Below are 17,768 nucleotides of genomic sequence, written 5' to 3' on the forward strand. Positions count from 1 at the left end.
TCGGGTCCCAACTAAACCGTTTCTCATTCCTTTTCAACAGCTCAAACCAGAAATCAATTCAAAAGCAAGCTAAATCCAACATGCAGTGATTGTAATGCTTCCGAAAACTCAGGAGAACGAAACCCAATACTTAAAACCTTACCGGTAGGATCTTCTGGCGATGGCAGCGAGGTTTTTTGGCGGCAGGAGCTTACCGGCACACCCCCATGATCGGCGACAAGGCTCCTGACAGCTGCTGGGCGCAGCGCAGGGACAACTCCGCGACGGTTCTTCTCCGGCGTGACTCTCCTTCTCTGACTCTCTCCCTTTCTCCAACGATGGTGGGTCTCCGGCGACAACACCAGCCACAACAAGGACGGCAGAGCAAGTGCGACTGGCGATGGCGCGGTTGGAGGCCACAGCGCGTACGGTGGCGACGTGCGGTAGAGGTGACGGCGACGAGACGCGACGGCAGCTGCGAGTCCCTCTCTGCACGACGCTGACGGCACACCTCTCTTCCTTCGAGTCAGGTCTGACGGCGGACTCCAAGGCGGCGGCAGGGAACTCGACGTGTTCGGCCTCCACGGCGACAACGGTGAGGAACCAGTGATGAAAGGCCGGAGGACGGCTGGACGACGACGCAGATGAAGCTCCCTCTCTCTCTTTGACGCGAACTCTCCCTCTCCGTGTATCAGTTCGGCGGCGACGGCAGTGGAGAAGCCCACCGGTGCCAGCGCCCCTCCCCCTTCTCTTCTCCTCCCTGCCGCACTCAGTCTCCCCTTCCCTCTGCCGTTTCTTCTCTTTTGTTCAAGAAGAAAGGAAAGCAGTGCGTGCTACTGCTGCTGGTGAGGGTGCATTGTGGGTGCTTGGCTGGGTCTTGGGGGGAAACGGGTCAGGTTAGGGTTTTAGGGTTTCATTTTGAAAATTAGGGTTAAGGGCATTATGGTAATTTCACATAAAATTGGGAATAATATAGTAATTGAAACCCAATGTAAATCCAACACTAATTATATATAGAAAATGCCATTTGTTCATCATTTTCAAAAATTATTTTCAATAAAATGCCCAAATCTAAAAATTAGAAATAATATAATTAATTTCCCTATTTTCCAAAATAGCAGTACTAATATTTAAAATATTAGTTACTTAGTCCAAAACATATAAAATTTTTATTATTTCACAACTGCTAAATTTATAATTTAAATATAGAAAATAACCCAACAATTATAAAATTGGATAAAGATCATAACTCGTCTCAATTTCAATAAATCAAAACTTGCCTTAATTATCTTTAATAAAACAATTTCTGAAATTAAGGCTATAAATAACTATATGATTTGAGACTTGATCATAAAAAGGCTCTTCAAAGGTTCTGGGTCATACATTCAGTATTTCATAATTATCTATTCTTCATTAATTTTCGATGATGTCCTGGTTCATAAGTAGATGATTGAATATTTATTATTGGTATGCTTGATAAATTGTGCCAATTATGCGTTTCTTGAAATTGGTATGCCTCTCCTAGATTCTGAATAGTGCAATTCATGTTTCTGATTTTGATAATTTGAGTAGTTTATGAAGCATAGATCACTGTTATTGCAAATGATTTGGAATTGCTTTTGAGGTAGTTGAGACCTGAATGGCAAGAACAAGTTACTAAACCAAGCATAATAGCATCTCAGCTTGCCAGTTTGAACAGAATTCTTGAGTTTCAGTATTTCATAATTATCTATTCTTCATTAATTTTCGATGATGTCCTGGTTCATAAGTAGATGATTGAATATTTATTATTGGTATGCTTGATAAATTGTGCCAATTATGCGTTTCTTGAAATTGGTATGCCTCTCCTAGATTCTGAATAGTGCGATTCATGTTTCTGATTTTGATAATTTGAGTAGTTTATGAAGCATAGATCACTGTTATTGCAAATGATTTGGGATTGCTTTTGAGGTAGGTGAGACCTGAATGGCAAGAACAAGTTACTAAACCAAGCATAATAGCATCTCAGCTTGCCAGTTTGAACAAAATTCTTGAGTTTCAGTATTTCATGATTATCTATTCTTCATTAATTTTTTATGATGTCCTGGTTCATTTCAAGGTTGCAAAAGCTTTCCTTACTAAACCTGGAAGGGTGCCTTGTAACAGTTGCATGCTTGGATTCTCTTGCAAGTTTAATTGCTTGATATACTTTTATGCTTATTATGTTGCTGATCTAGAAAATTGGTCACTTTATTATATTTCCTAGAAATAATACAACTATACAACTACTAAACCTATAAACAAGCTATCATATTTAAGGATAAGAAGAGAAAAAGATGATACTTTTATTTGCAAAATAAATAACTTGAGTGGTTTATACACTCTGTTGTACAAATGTTATCCTCAATTATCAATACAACCTAGGATATTATCATATTGCAAGCTCAAACACCAAAATTAATAATGAATGAAAGAATGATTAGAGAGAACTCAAAAAAGGCAACCTCAAGCAGGAAGATCATTCTAACATTACAATGAACCCTTGAATTCTTCCAATTTGCCCTCGAACTACAGGAAGATCACAGAGTTCTAGCAGCAGTCCCACTGCTTCCCTCCTCTCTTCTGCATCTCTTGTTAGAGACTTCACCACTGGAGATAAAAACTCGATTTCTGCCATCTTCTCCTGCATAGTACTATTACAAAAGATAACTAAGTAATTAACAACAACAAATACAATCAATTTCACAAGAAATGTTGCCTTATTTTTAGAATTCTACCTTTGTCTCATCTTTGCCCGAAGCCATATTTCCTAACAATTGAATGATGTTAAACTTCTCTTTTCCATAATCATATTCATAGAAAACTGGATTTTTATAGGAAAAAAGAAAAGAAAAGAATAATCAGTTATACAAGTAGTAAACCGTAACTGGGAAACACATGATAAAGGAATTAACTTTATAAGAAACTAATGGGAAATTGAGAGCAAAAAAGGGAAAATCAATCACACACAAAAATTCAAGAAATTCAAAAGGAAATTGAATTGAACCTGTTGAGAAAATGCAAGGGATGACTAAGAAAACTGTGAAAACACCTAGACGTTGAGCTTAGACTTCCACATGTTTATTATAATTTTTTAAGTATGAAAAACTATTTTAACACTCTTATGCACTAATGGCTCTTAGGTTTCGTAGAATTTGATTGACCAATAATTTTAATAAAAAAAAAGATTAGTTCATTTTTTCTATTCCATTCTCCTAGCATTTAGTTAGTACCTAACATGTTAAAATTTTAAGTTCAGTCATGGAGAATGATGGCAAAGAGTCGTATAAAGATGGTGATCAATCTGAAGATTTAAGTGTTGAGTATGAGTGCAGTTCTGATGAAAGTGATGATATGGTGGATGTAACTGTAGATGAAGTTGAGGAAGATATAATTAATGCTGGTGGTTTGGAAAAGTTGATAACTGATTTGACCATCGAAGACATATGGGGATTGGTGTTTGATACAGAATCTCATGTTTGTGAATTTTATGCCAAGTATGCCAGGTGCTATAGATTTGTGTCCCGAAAAGACTTGAAGACGGTGGATGCTAATGGCAACATTAATACAAGACAGTTGGTTTGCAATAAAGCAGGAGAAAGACATTGGAAGCACCTTAAAAGGGACAATCGGCAAAGGGAACATAGGGCAATTACTCGTGTCAACTGCAGGGCGAGGATTCGGTTCATTCGTCACTATAGAACGGGTAAGTGGAAAGTTAGTGTCTTTGAGAGTGAACACAATCATCCACTGTGTCCACCTAAGTTCAGACATCTTATTATCGCGAATTGTGGGCTTGATGAGGCCGATAAAACACAAGTAGACAGCTTGCGAGCATGTGGTGTTAAAACTTGCCACATAATGGGTTACATGGTTTCCCAAAAAGGTGGATATGATAAAGTGGGTTTTACCAGCAAAGACTTACATAACCACACTAGTAAGACTAGGCATGGGAAAGTGAAAGACGGTGATGCATTTGCTGCGTTGGCCTATCTATTTTCTAAGGCAGACAATGACCCGTTATTTCTAGGAAAGTTCACCTTAAAGGATGGTAGGTTGGAGAATTTGGTTTGGGCTGATGGAGAAAGCGTTGTTGATTACGAATGTTTTGGCGATGTACTGGCTTTTGGCACTACTTACAAGAAAAATGTATACAACAAGCTCTTAGTTATATTTTCAAGGACCAACCACCATGGCCAGACAACTATCTTTGGATGCGCTCTGCTCTCAGATGAAAGGTCCGTAACTTTCAAGTGGGCACTGAAGGAATTTTCGGAAATCATGTCAGGAAAACTATCCGGAGGCGTTGTGACAGACGGAGATCGTGCTATGAGAGATGCTATCTTAGAAGTATTTCATGGTATACCACACCGCCTTTGTGCATGGCATCTCCATCGTAATGCGGTACAGAATATAAAAAACAAGCATTTTTGGGACGATTTTAGTGTATTATTGTATGGACAGTTTACCGTACAAATATTTGAACAGAGATGGAATGAGATCATATCCAAATACGGACTTGTCGAGAATGAATGGGTCCAAGCCATTTATAATGACAGAATGAAGTGCGCTACCGCATATTTGAAGGAGCACTTTTTTGGCCGCATAAGAACTACATCACAGTGTGAGGGAATTCATTCATTATTGAAGAACTATGTTGACAGTAAAACCAATCTCCTTGAATTCATGCATAAATTTTGTGAAGTAGTAAGGCATTACCGAAACAACCATCTTACTGCTGACTTTGAAACCTTTTATAAGTTTCCTGTTTTGACTACGTGCTTGGAAAGTTTTGAGAAACAAGCTGCTGAACTTTATACTAGAAATATTTTCAAACTTGTGAAAGATGAGATAGAAGCAGCAGGTGCCTTAAATGTGACTGAATACCCAAACAGTGGAGACATTGTTGAGTACAACACGAGTGAGTATTTTAATCAGCAATGGGAATTTAAAGTATCTTACAATAAAGGCAAGGACCTGTTTGCGTGTGAGTGCAGGCTATTTGAGATTCGTGGATTACCGTGTTCCCACATCTTTGGAGTCTTGAAGCATCGCAATAAAAAATGCGTCCCAACATCTCTTATCCTGAAAAGATGGACAAGGGATGCAAAGAGTGATTTTATATGCTCAATTAGCGAGCAGACACCGCTGATAATATAGTGCCCACACTTAGATGCGGTGCAATGTCATCTATTTGTTGGAAGCTTTGTGATATTTCTTCCAAAAATTCAGCTGACTATAGGGAAATCTCAGGTGAGTTACTTAAGCTAATTTCGAAGGTGCAAAATAAAGGTGATGCACAAGCGAGGCTTTCCCCCACGTCAGCGCTAATAGGTGATCCAGCTGTTGTGAAGTCAAAAGGGGCTCCAAGAAAGGTTCCAAAAGGCCAAAAGAGGCGAAGATGTTCACATTGTAAGTTAAGCAGGCATTTCGTTAGGACATGTCTATTACTCGCCAAGGAGGACTCCCGTGCCGAATACTCAAATGCTGAAGATGAACCAATGGTATTAATATAATGCCTTGCTTAAGGATATACTTTATGCTTACCTATTATTTTAGTGTCTTTCGCAGAACTATTAAATAATGAAATATTTTGAGCAATTTTTAAAATTTTTTTAGCAGGTTGAAGAATGTGATGCCAATAAACAGACTCCCTCTCAGAACACAAAATCAGTAGAAAATACACCTGTGCACAATAACAATAATTTTAAAGTAAGCACTTGTCCATGTTATACCATCTATCAAATTTATTGTCATTTCAATTCAAATTTGCAACATATTATGCTCGTAGTGCTTATATTATTTCTTATTATTCTATTACAAAAAGTTCAAGGGTTGTGGAAGCAAGAAGTCTGTATCTAAATTGACAGAGACACCGAAGATTAGAGCAAATGGCAAAAAAAGTTGACAGAAGGTAACATTTTGCATATCTAATAATTTATATTAGATAATTTAAGAAGGAAAATTAAAGTCTTAATTTGAATTTAAATTATTTTAATCCAATACCATAAGTGCAACTGAGAGTTTAAGGGTGAGTGAGGCCAACACTTTGAGAAAATTCTTACTCGACTCTAGCTTGTCTGACGAGTTTCTTTATTTATTATTTTTTTAAATTCTGTATCGTAATTATTTAAAAATTATTATTTATGTTTAGACCGAAGAAATCACTCTAACTCAAGAGACATTAAAAGATAAGACCAACACATCAGGAATTGAGGTGACCAAAGTTCCAGATGTAGCCACAACCAAGATACCAGGATTACCACAATATCCTATGCATCATTATCCAGTGGTCCTTCCTTATCAACCTTATGGTGGAGTCCTCCCTATTCCTTTTCATCATGTTTCAAATGGCATGGCGTACTTCAACCAATATCCTTCTACTGCCGGAATACATCATATCCTCAGTTTTCTCATATCTCATCGTATTCTAGTGGACCCAGTGATAGCAATACATGGGTTGGACTTTTGAATGATGTCATCAACAATAAAAAGCCATAGAGTTATAATCTATATATTATATTTTTAATTTATACATGTTAAAATTGCTGATTATATCTCCCTTTCAAATGCTTGTGCTATCAATTTATAAAAATTAGGGCTGGTTCCACAAGATTAGATTTACAACATAGGATATTATTTATTATTTTTATTTTTATTATTTTCTTGTGGGCATATGAACCGTCTAGTGACATACGACATTATATTTTGTTTACGTTTATGTTGGTATTTGTTTGCCAGATCATTTAATGTCTCCATTTGACTATGTATGAATTATACTCTTTTGGTGATTGAAATTTAGTTCTTTTATACTCTTTTAGTTCAGTGGCATCGTGTTTCTTGAAAGCATACTTCTCTTGCAGGGATGACCCTACTCTTTTATAATCATGAGAGTCCGTCTATTCTGAAGTTATCCTTGAGGCTTCAAGTTCTTTCACTGTGCTGTGCTGGATCTAAGGCTATCAATGATCCAAAAGGTTTGTTAAAGAAAGCTCTATAGTAGTTCTTTTATGAACCCTGCTATGCAATTTGAAGTTCCAATTGAGTTATTTACTTATCAAATTCTCTGCTAGCTTCATGTCAAAGAAAGCTCTATAGCAGTTTTATGCAGTTATTGAGAGAAATAACTGCCAAGAAGTTGGATATTTTGGTTAACAAAGTTAAATTTCTTGCCACTTTCTCATATAACTCAAGTTGTTTCATGAGTTGTAAAGATTCTTTAAATGATTAAGGCTCAAATATTTATTTATCATCACATGACTTGTACTGGTTTAGGCTTATAAACAATGCTTGCCTGTTTCCTTGCATAAGAAGGTGGTTGTGAATTTTCTGTCTGTATGCTGTTTAGTCCATTCATTTGGTGTTATTTTTTTATTTCAGTTGAAAAATCTTTTGTTTTGTTAACAAAATGCTAAGTGGTTATTGCCTTTTTCCTTGTAATAGGAGTTAAATGGGCATGATACCGGTGACCAAAGTTCTGATGGAAGTATAATTGGCGAGACATCAAATTTACTGTACGAAGAGGATGGCACCGTTTCTCTTAAGATTCACTTTGATGATGGAGATTTGGATGATGATGGGATTGAGCCTGCAATTAGGGAAAAAATTGACAGGTACATTTGTGTTCTTACATTACCTTTACTCTTTTAGCATAGTTTCAGTTACAGGTGACTTGCTTTTCTTTTAGAGGAAAAAATACCAAAATTATTGAACTGTACCCTCATGTTTCTTCCTTTTTTTTTTCCATTTGACTTGAGCACCACTTGAGTAAGGTCGAATTCGCTTTTAGTTTTCCTTGATTCTTTGTTTTTTTCTTTTAAAGAAAAGAAAAAGGAGATAGATAAAGCAGATAAAATGAAAGAAAGTTATATGGTATATTCAATCAAGCTAGAAACAAAGCTTGTGTCCCTTCTTTTTTCCTAACCTTTTTTTTGTTGCGAAAGTTCACCCTTGAAAGTTTCTTTATTGATTATTTTTTTTTATTTTTTAAATTGATAATCCTTAACATAATATTTGCAATACCATAGATGTGCTTTCACTTGAAAACTCCACACGCATAAATGAAGCTACAAGGGTGAAGGTATATCACTATTCTTTTGAAAAATTGCACATAGAATCTTAATGTTGAGAATGTTTTCATTCAACAAGGCATGCTTGGCTAAGGATTCAAGAGAAATAGTTTTATTTAGAAGTCTAAAATTGAGATGAAAACATAAGCAATACTAACTTCTATGCTTAATGTCTAATTGTGGGACTAAGTTTCTTATCTATTAGTCACTACTTCGTGTTGGTACCTTTTCTTTTTGGGCAAGAATAAATAAGATAGAATTGTCTAGGCACTAATGTCTCTTGAACTTGCAGAACATAAGAGTAGGTGCACACACACGCAGAACAAAGGCCTCTTCTGGTTGCCACATAAACTACAACATGAATTCAGGAATGAGGTATCTGAATGAGGACCCTTGGATATTGAAGATCTTGCAAACCTACTACGGCTCTAGAAGCATGGTTGTGAGAGCTGATCTTCTTGTCCTTCCATATCAATCTCTTTTGTCAAAATCATCTCGTGAAGCTCTTGGTCTGAATTTGAAATCCAATATTGATAATAGATGAGGCACATGATTTAGCTGATTTATTCATCAGCATGTATGACTCAAAAATTACTTTATCACAGGTATGCTCGTCAATTTTATGTAGCATGGACATTGAACAAGTCATATTTACTTCTAAATTTAACTGTTCTGTTCCCTATTTGTACAGCTGGAGAATGTGCATTGCCATGTAGAATGGTACTTTGTGAGATTCCACAATCTTTTGGGACCAGCCAACCGGAGGGCATTATGGTAAAAGGGGAGGAAACGTGAACCGGAGGGCATTATGGTAAAAGAGGAGGAAAGGTGAGGGGAGAGGATTATGTGTGATGATAAACTATTGATATGTTTCTTTTCATGGACTTTTGCTTTGATGTATTACTTTAGTGTTTGTGAAATTCCGGGCATGGATTGGATCTATGTGTAGTTCGAACTAGCCCTGCTTGAGCATTTCCTTTGTATGCTAAATGACTGGTTTTGTTTATCAGTTTATAAGAGTTTATCAATAAAAAATATTATCAGTTGGCATCACTTTTGGCAGTCTAGCAATACTCCGCTATAAGGATCAATTTAAAGAAGCTGTCTTCTTGGCTTTTGACTCACCATCCTGGAAGGTTTTATTCTCTCTCAACCTTGTTGATAATGGTCTACTAGTACATATTTGACCTTGGTTATTATTATTCTCAATGATAGGTTAATGGGGCTGCTGATAATCTTCTATGATCCCTTCTTGGAAGTCGGGTTCATTATTATCCAATAGATCAGTACAAGTATGTATATAGCTGGTTGTGTGAGTTTTGTTGTGTTTTATTAGGGTGTGTTTGCGAATTCTAGGGGAAGGAAAGTGCATGTTTGGTTGGCATTTCTGTTTCTATTTTCAGTTTTCATTTTCAATCTTCTTTATTTTTAAGATTTGTGAAGGAAAAAGTGAAATCAGAAAACAGGATTTTAGGGCCTGTTTGGTTGCAATTTCAATTCTATTTTCATTTTCTGTTACATTTTGACTACGGTGATGATCAAGCATTTTCTTTAAATTGTCTTTCTGGGTGATTATTAGTTTCATGTTTCTTATATGCTTTATTTGATTCCAGGATCTGAAGTCATTCTCTTCATTTATAATGGCTATTCTCTCAAGGTATTTCTATTTTCATTGTTTCCCATTGTAGTTAGAAATTGTTGTGCTATGGGTAATTTGAGATACTAATATGTTGCTGGTTTCTCCTTGAAGTTCTCATCATGAATCCTTGAAAGCTCAGAAAGCAATTAATGAGGTAGACTTATCCCCTTCAGATGATTGTTGACTTGTGTTGTAGTTTTATTGTCTTGATATAATTTAATAGTTCCTGATTTTCAACAGCTTTTTGTAAAGTACAACATCCAATTTTCTAGAGTATCTAAAAGATTTTTTAGGATATCAGACAAAGACAACCATACTTGTTTGTGGACTGGGATTTTCAGATTTGGTTTCTCATATTGGCTCTATGAGTTTTGATTCCACTGGCTTGCATTGGCGGTAAATGGCAACTCATTTGGCCTTCTTTCTTTTCATATTTGACTTGGTTTTAAAGTTGTTTAACACTCACTATAGATTGAGATGGCCTGACACATGCTTTAGGCTCTGTTTTTTCATTACTTTTGTTTTATCTTATTCATCTTTAGTTTGCTTTCTGTTTTACATCTTTTTGACTTGTAAATGCTTTCTATTTTATAATTTTGCACATTCAAAGCCTTAGCTCAATAAAATACTTTTCTCTTTTAGGTATAATTTAATGGCTAACAGAGTTTTGCTCTTGCTAGCTTTGGCTTCTCGGAACCACCCAAATTCATCAACTAGAATCCTGAGTGAAACAGCTGGTTTGTATTGCTTGTTATATACTTTTGAATCCTCCTTTGTGCTATCTTTTGTGCATTGTGTTTACTATTTATGCTTTTGCTCGTATAGGCCACTTTTTGAAGAATTTGAAAAGTCAACTTCCTCAGACAAGGATACTTGCAATTTCGGCTTTGAATACACCTTAAAGAAATCACCGTACAAGCTGTCACCTGGTGAGAAATTTGCTGTACTCGAGGATTTGCAAGGCAATGCCAAGTCATCCCTTGAAGAAGCCTTAACTCACACCTTTAATGGTTGATATGGCTAGAACAATTTTGAGAGATTCTGACAAACACCAAAAAAAAGTGTGTTGCATGTCAGTGGTTTTTCTTTTTCTTTTTCCCCAACCTTGTTTTTGTTTTAGTCTATTCTTTACAGTTCATTTTTGGTGCTTGACCCTGGTGCCATTTAATTCTCTGGGGCCAGTCCCTTGTACTGTTAGGTAACAAATAATGGAAAAAAATTTCCTTCTTTGTATGCTACCATTTTTGTTGTATGGAATACAATTTTTTTCTCCTTCTCTGTGGCAAGAACAAGGTGTCCCCATTTATGTGTGGGATTGATTTTAATTGAATGTTGTTATGACCTTTGGTTGTAAGCTTCAAGCTTGTTCACATCAATACAACAATAAAGTTACAAGCCATGATTTTTAAATTAGTTACATGCTTATTGTAATGTTTATTGAGAAGATTGTGCATTAAAATATGCAACTAAACAAACAAATTTAAGGGAAAATATTTCATGGAATAGCTTCATATGAAAAACCATTATATGTAAATCAAATTTAGCTAGCTAACTTAAGAGTTCAAACTTGTTATGCATCATAGTAATAATAATATACAAAATTATTGCTAAAGTAGAAATGGTAGAGCCTCTTAGTGTCATCATCCTTTACCATGTCTTCCCTCCTTTTGATTGAAGAAGTCCATGCATGCGACCTAGATATATAATAATCTTACATAATACAGTTCCATATTTCCATGCATAAACCATTAAAATAGTTGGTTGACATCTCTAATAATATATATTTTGGTTGTAATTTTTGTTACAAGGAGAAGTTACAAAATGTAACATAAATAATCAATCACAGAGTAACACGTCAGCAACTAAAAAAAAAATTGTTTTTGTCATTTTTATGTGAGTCTCCCCCTCCTGAAAAACATCAACAAATGCTTGAATGGAGAGATTGTATGAAGAGGAAAGACCATGAACTCAAATAGTTACAAACTTAAAATTCACTCGGCTTTACTGCTACTAATAATAATAATAATACACTGAGTGGATACAAGATCCAAAATGATACAGGTTAAATAAAAGCAGCAATAAGATAAAAATCATCTAAAACTCTAAGTTAACATTCAGATATCAATGAAAACCTTCTCTGCAGCTGCTATTGTCTTTTCTATGTCATCAGGGCTATGCGCCAAGCTGGTGAACCCAGCCTGAAACTGTGAAGGAGCCAAATAGACACCTTCTGCTAACATTCCCCAATAGAACTTTGCAAACTTGGTCGTATCACTCTTCTTGGCATCTGCAAAATTGTAAACAGGTCCTTCTGTGAAGAAAAACCCGAACATCCCACTTATATGCCCACCACATATAGCATGGCCTGCCTTCTTCCCGGCTTCAACGATGCCGCGAACAAGCTCACCTGTAATTTTATCCAAATATTCATAAGTTCCTGCCTCCTTAATGCACTTCAGAGTGTCTGTACCTGCAGTCATAGCCAAAGGGTTCCCACTCAAGGTCCCGGCTTGGTACATCGGTCCAGCAGGTGCCACCATCTCCATAATATCCATCCTCCCTCCATAAGATCCTACAGGCAGACCCCCCACCAATGATCTTTCCTAGTGTTGTTAAATCAGTATTTATGCCAAAATATTCTTGAGCGCCACCATATGCCAAACGGAATCCAGTCATAACCTCATCAAAGATTAGAAGGGAATTGTTCTCCTTGGTGATTTTGCGCAGGAAACTAAGAAAATCAGATTTAGGGGGAATGAAACCAGAGTTTCCAACAACAGGCTTGAGCATGACTGCAGCTATCTCTCCCTTGTTATCCTCAAAGAGTTTATCAACGGCTGAGAAGTCATTGAAGGGGGCTGTAAGAGTTTCATAAGTAGAACCTTTAGGGACACCAGGGAAGTCAGGAAGTCCTAAAGTCGCAACTCCACTACCTGCCTTAACAAGAAAAGGATCTGCGTGGCCATGATAACATCCTTCAAATTTGATGATCTTCTCATTTTCGGTATAAGCTCGAGCCAGACGGATTACACCCATTCTCAACTCCCATAAACCATTTCTTCCTAATCTCTTCTGACTCAGCCTTCCAAAACAGTACCCCATTGATGCAAGTTTTGTGATTTATTCCTAATTGTAAGACTTATGGGGAACAGACTTACTGTAAATTGTCAACTGCTAAGAGATTGTTCACATGATTAATATACTTACAGCAACAACATTTACAAGGGAAGTCTTTCCAGCATCTGGAGTCCTATCAGAGATAGCTCCATTTTCTGCTTGAAGAATAGGCTGCAATCATATACATAATAACATAGTAAGCTCAAGCATTTCAGATAAAGTGATCCACTATTAGAGTTCAAATTAGATGATGCATCATACTAAAATATGAATCAAGTTAAACAGGTTTATTGAAAACAAAAGGCATTGCAACAAATAACATGCGAATAAATGGACGCTTTAAAACAAATTTAGAAGTGCTATGTAAGGATCAAAAGGATGATCACCAATGCTGTGTCAATTATAAAGTCTAGTGTCTTTGTTAATCCCTACATGTATACATATATATAGCAATATTAGTCAACATTCAATTTTGACAAAATAAATAAACATGAAATAGGTGATGCTTTTTTAATTTGTTATGCTTACTTTCATTTGGTCTTGATCAGATGAAATTACATAGTTATATGGACTAAGCAAATTGAGGGCTTCATCTTCCTTAGATATGCTGGTGCTAAAAACTGTATTCTTTCAAGATAAGGTTTAGAGATCTCAATCAGAATCTAATTGGGTTGACTAAATTAGAAAGATATGAGAAAACGCTATATTATGAGGAAGAGAAGAATGGTACATTAGGGTCTGAATGGTATAAACAAACTCAAATTCATTAACCTTGATTTCAAATTTATACCCTCCAAAAAGATAGAGAATGAACTATGAAGTGTTGTTTAGTAGTGTTTACCTCTGGAAGTATTTACGAGAGCGAAGAAGCTCTGTTCAAGGTCAGGGATGAAATCACCTTGCTTCTTTGACAAGAAGAGCTTGATGCAACGGTAGCTCTCAAACATGGTTCGAACCTCATCTTTGTTCCTCTGCTTGGTGACGACCTCATCCTGTGACAGAGCCGGAGGAGGAGGAGTAGGCGGACGAGCTAGGGTTTGAGGAGATTGTGGCGGCGGTGCTAGCGGCGGTGGTGTGGCAGTGGGATTCCGGGAGAGTGTCGTACTTTCGCTTCTTCAATGGCTGCTCGGCAGACGCCATTAGTTATGGTTAGTGCCGCTGATATCGGTGCTGTAGTTTTATAAAATCGCGAAGGTAGACGAAGGCGACGAAGACGGTGGTAGAGAAATGCACATTAGGGTTCGAAAGGGAACGACGCGAGCAACACATAGAAGAGCCGGGAAGGGGTGTGACGGGGCAATGGAAGTTCAGTGCAATGGAGGTTTGGTGCGGCGGCAGTGCAAGGCTGAGAAGCGATGCTCTGTGACGCACAGTGAGAGAGATCGAGCAGAGAGAGAGATAGGATAGGAAGAGGAGAGAAGAAGATGAAGAAGGTTAAACCTTCAGAGGCGTGATGAAGATCAATTTTGGTTCTTTGTTTTTTTAATATGTTTAAGGTAGATGAAGAATAATTTTTATTTTTTGTTTTTTTAATATGTTTTTATTTTGTTGTTTAAATTATTTAAATTTATAGTATTAGGATTAATTGAATTCTAAATTTTGATTAATTTAAAAGGGTATTTTTGTCTAATCATATAAAGGAAGGATGTTTAAGTCTTTTTATAAAATTAAATAAATAAATATTTTTTATTTTTATTTAATTAAAAGGGTGTTTTAGTAAAAGTGGTGATATACTATATATTTAAAAAAGAAAAAATTAAATGCTGATATGAAAAATAAATTTCACATGTCTTATTGTTATTTGTCCATATTTTAAACGTATCAGTACGTATTAATTTATCAACGTACCATAATAAACACCTAAAAAAAATACCCAACATAAATATTTATTGGTTAATTAAATTGGAAATCATTTTTAATATGACGCATAGATGGGTGCAATGCAGCAAAATAATAGTGGTGATGTGAATTGCACCACTATGGGTAATAGAAATTTGGATATTGGTGTGTATAGTAGGGTGCAGAAAAATAATTAAAAATCAGACTTTGTAAATTTTGTTTTTCGAAAATTAAAAATTTTAAAATATATTTTAAATTGAAATGAATTCTCCAATTACAGTTTTTTTTAAATTAAAAATTCTGAAATTAAAATTGGACATTCTAATTCTTATTTATAGAAAATTAAAAATTTTAAAATATTTTTTAAATTGATATTAGAGCCTCCAATTTTGATTTTTTAAAAACAATTTCCATATTTTTTTAAAAAAAAAAACATATTTAAAAATTTCACATTATTTTAACCCATATTAAAATTTTTTAACCTTAATTAAACATTACTAACTACATTCACCTAAAAGTTTTACCAACTAGCCTTTTCTAACCCTAATAATACTATTAACGAATGTGGATCCCACCTACATTTAGGTATTGAGCAGTGGGACCTGAAGGCATTGACTGTGGATGCAATTCACACGATTTCACATTCACTGATGCAGGCATGCAGCTTTAATTTTTACTGCTCTCTCTACATGTTTTTTTCGCCCCAATGAATGACATGATTTTATCACATGGTACATTGTCCTGAAGAGAGAAAAACTTTTACCAAAAGGGATAGTGTGTGGTTCATCCGTTCATTATTTTGTTTCTCTGCTTCTTCACTTTTCCCATTAGGAAGAGCAAAAGATGTCTCCCTCGGTTACTTTATGTCTAGAGCAAGCAAAGTTTTTTTCTCTAAACGCATCAGAACCTAAAGTGAATGAATTTCAAACTACGTGGAACATTATGGCTGAATTTCAAATTTCAAACTTAAATTTCATTGACAAAACAGCATAAAATTGCCATAACTAAGCAAAACATGTAACAGAATAATGATTAAAATATATATGTCCTATTAATTAAGAGGGTATGAATTTCTGTTGTAAGAACCGATTTTTTATAAAACGATTTTTCGGATTTTCTGTGATTGAAATTTACGAAAACTATGAAACACAGTTTACTTTGTTTTAACGAGGTAGAGTCATCTCAAAAATAAAATAAAATAAAATAAAAATTATTTTTTATATAAGACAAAAAATACTTTTTATTGATAACATTTAATTATCAGTCCAAATTCATTCAATAAAAAACTTTTTGATTTGTTTAATTTCACTAAAACATTTTAGAGATATTTTGGAAATGAGATAATTTATGATATTAGTATTATTTATACTAGTATAATTATTTTTTTGATATGATATAATAAAAATAAGTGATCAAATAATTACCACTCTTGGCAATTATTATCATTTAAGATTTAGTTTTAGTCATATATTTCACCACTCTTATATTCATTTTCCTTTTCTAATATATTTATCATTATAAGTTAATTCATCATGTGATGAATTAACTTGGAGAACCAAAAAAATTAAGGTTAATGAAATTAAAATCTTATCCAAGCCTCTCCCTTAATGTTCGACCACTTCACCTCCTCTAAATCCATCACATGTAAAAATTCACATATTTCGTCATTAAAAAAGGAAAAGTGAGATAATATCAAATAAGAAAAAAAAAATAGAAAATTAATTTTTCATCATTACCTCTTCTCAAGAAACCAACCTAGCCAAATGTCACTACTAGAAACAGGCTTTTTTGGACAAAAATTTCAAACGAAATTTATTCCATTTGAATAACTTTTTTATTTTGGACAAATTTAAAATAAATGTTGAATAATTTTTAGTGGAGATATTGAAATAATATATTCTGTCCTAAATTTGTCTAAATTTTGTCCTAAATTTTGGCGCCAAATTTTTTTTAGATGGCGCCAAAATTTTTATACAGATTAGCAACACATTTTGGACAAAAACTATAATTCGTCCGTATTCCATCCAATAACTTCAGACAGATTTAGGACGCATTTTGTAAAATGTTAATTCTATCCCAAATTTGTCTATAATTTGTTTTAAATACTTTTACTATAACTAACCCTTCGAAGTAGACAAAATTTTTCCCACAAATTTGAGACAAAAATAGCATCATTTGTAAATTCCGTTTGAAAGTTCATCAATTTTCAAACAAATTTCAAATATTTATTAAAAATTTTTAAAATTTAGTATAAAAATATTATTTATATTTTAAATTAGTATATGATTTGTCTCAAATACTTTTACTATTCCGAAATAAAGTTTTTTTTCCTAAAATAACCTTAATTATATATAACTTTTAAAAAGGTACAGTTTTCGTTTGCACCTTTCAACTCCAAAGCTTCTGGATCAAAATATGAAATAATCATCATACCAATTAACATCTTATTTATTATTATACGTATTTTTTAAAATTGGATTAATAGGTACGTTAGTGCTTATTTATGCAGGCTTTTTTATATAAATTAGTAAATAAAAAAATTAATTCCCATAATACGCATGCAGAAAAAGCTTTACAAAAATGCGCAGGGCCATTGTTCGCAAAGCACCCACGAAATGGATTTAGCCGTCATCTCAGGAGGGGCACACACGAACTTCTGGTGGGAGAAGCCATTTTGTGCCTGACACCAACGCTTTTATTTTTATTATATTTAATATTAAATTTCTTATACAAATTGTTATATACCATCTTATATTTAATTTTGATTTTTTTAGTTACCTCATATTATTTTTTAATTTATTCTTTTAATTATTTACGTTATAATAATTCAAATTTTAATTTTTTAACAAATTTAAGATAAAGTGTGTCAAAGAATTACATATATAAAAATCTTAAAAATAAATTAGAAGAGTGCTAGGGGTCAGCAGATTTTGTGATTTGTAGCCATCAATTAGCCATCAGTAGTGTTTTTAATAGTGTGAGATTACATCTAATGGTGGACAATTACTCATTTTTCCTTTAATGGTTAAATGCTGGCCAAATTTTAATAAAATTGCTGGCTTCTAGACTTTCTCAATAAATTATATCCAATCTTCTAAAAAAAATAG

General features: G+C 34.5%; 1 long non-coding RNA gene and 1 pseudogene across 8 annotated transcripts in view; one reads left to right on the plus strand and one right to left on the minus strand.

Annotated features, from left to right (window-relative positions):
• Positions 1-10,623, plus strand: part of LOC107648783 — a 21,567-nt gene extending 10,944 nt beyond the window's left edge. Inside the window, exons 2-9 of one of the 8 annotated variants that reach the window (XR_002348826.1) lie at positions 8,607-8,671; positions 8,758-8,857; positions 8,895-9,202; positions 9,282-9,358; positions 9,680-9,723; positions 9,999-10,101; positions 10,348-10,442; positions 10,531-10,623. This is a non-coding gene — a long non-coding RNA (uncharacterized LOC107648783). Of the gene's footprint in view, positions 1-8,606; positions 8,672-8,757; positions 9,203-9,281; positions 9,359-9,679; positions 9,724-9,816; positions 9,860-9,998; positions 10,102-10,347; positions 10,443-10,530 lie in introns of all 8 variants that reach the window. The other 7 variants (XR_002348824.1, XR_002348827.1, XR_002348828.1 and 4 more) reach the window with 7 other exon arrangements.
• On the minus strand, positions 11,671-13,925 carry LOC107646924 (annotated as a pseudogene).

This window comes from Arachis ipaensis, chromosome B06 (assembly GCF_000816755.2).
Source record: "Arachis ipaensis cultivar K30076 chromosome B06, Araip1.1, whole genome shotgun sequence".
NCBI lineage: Eukaryota > Viridiplantae > Streptophyta > Magnoliopsida > Fabales > Fabaceae > Arachis > Arachis ipaensis.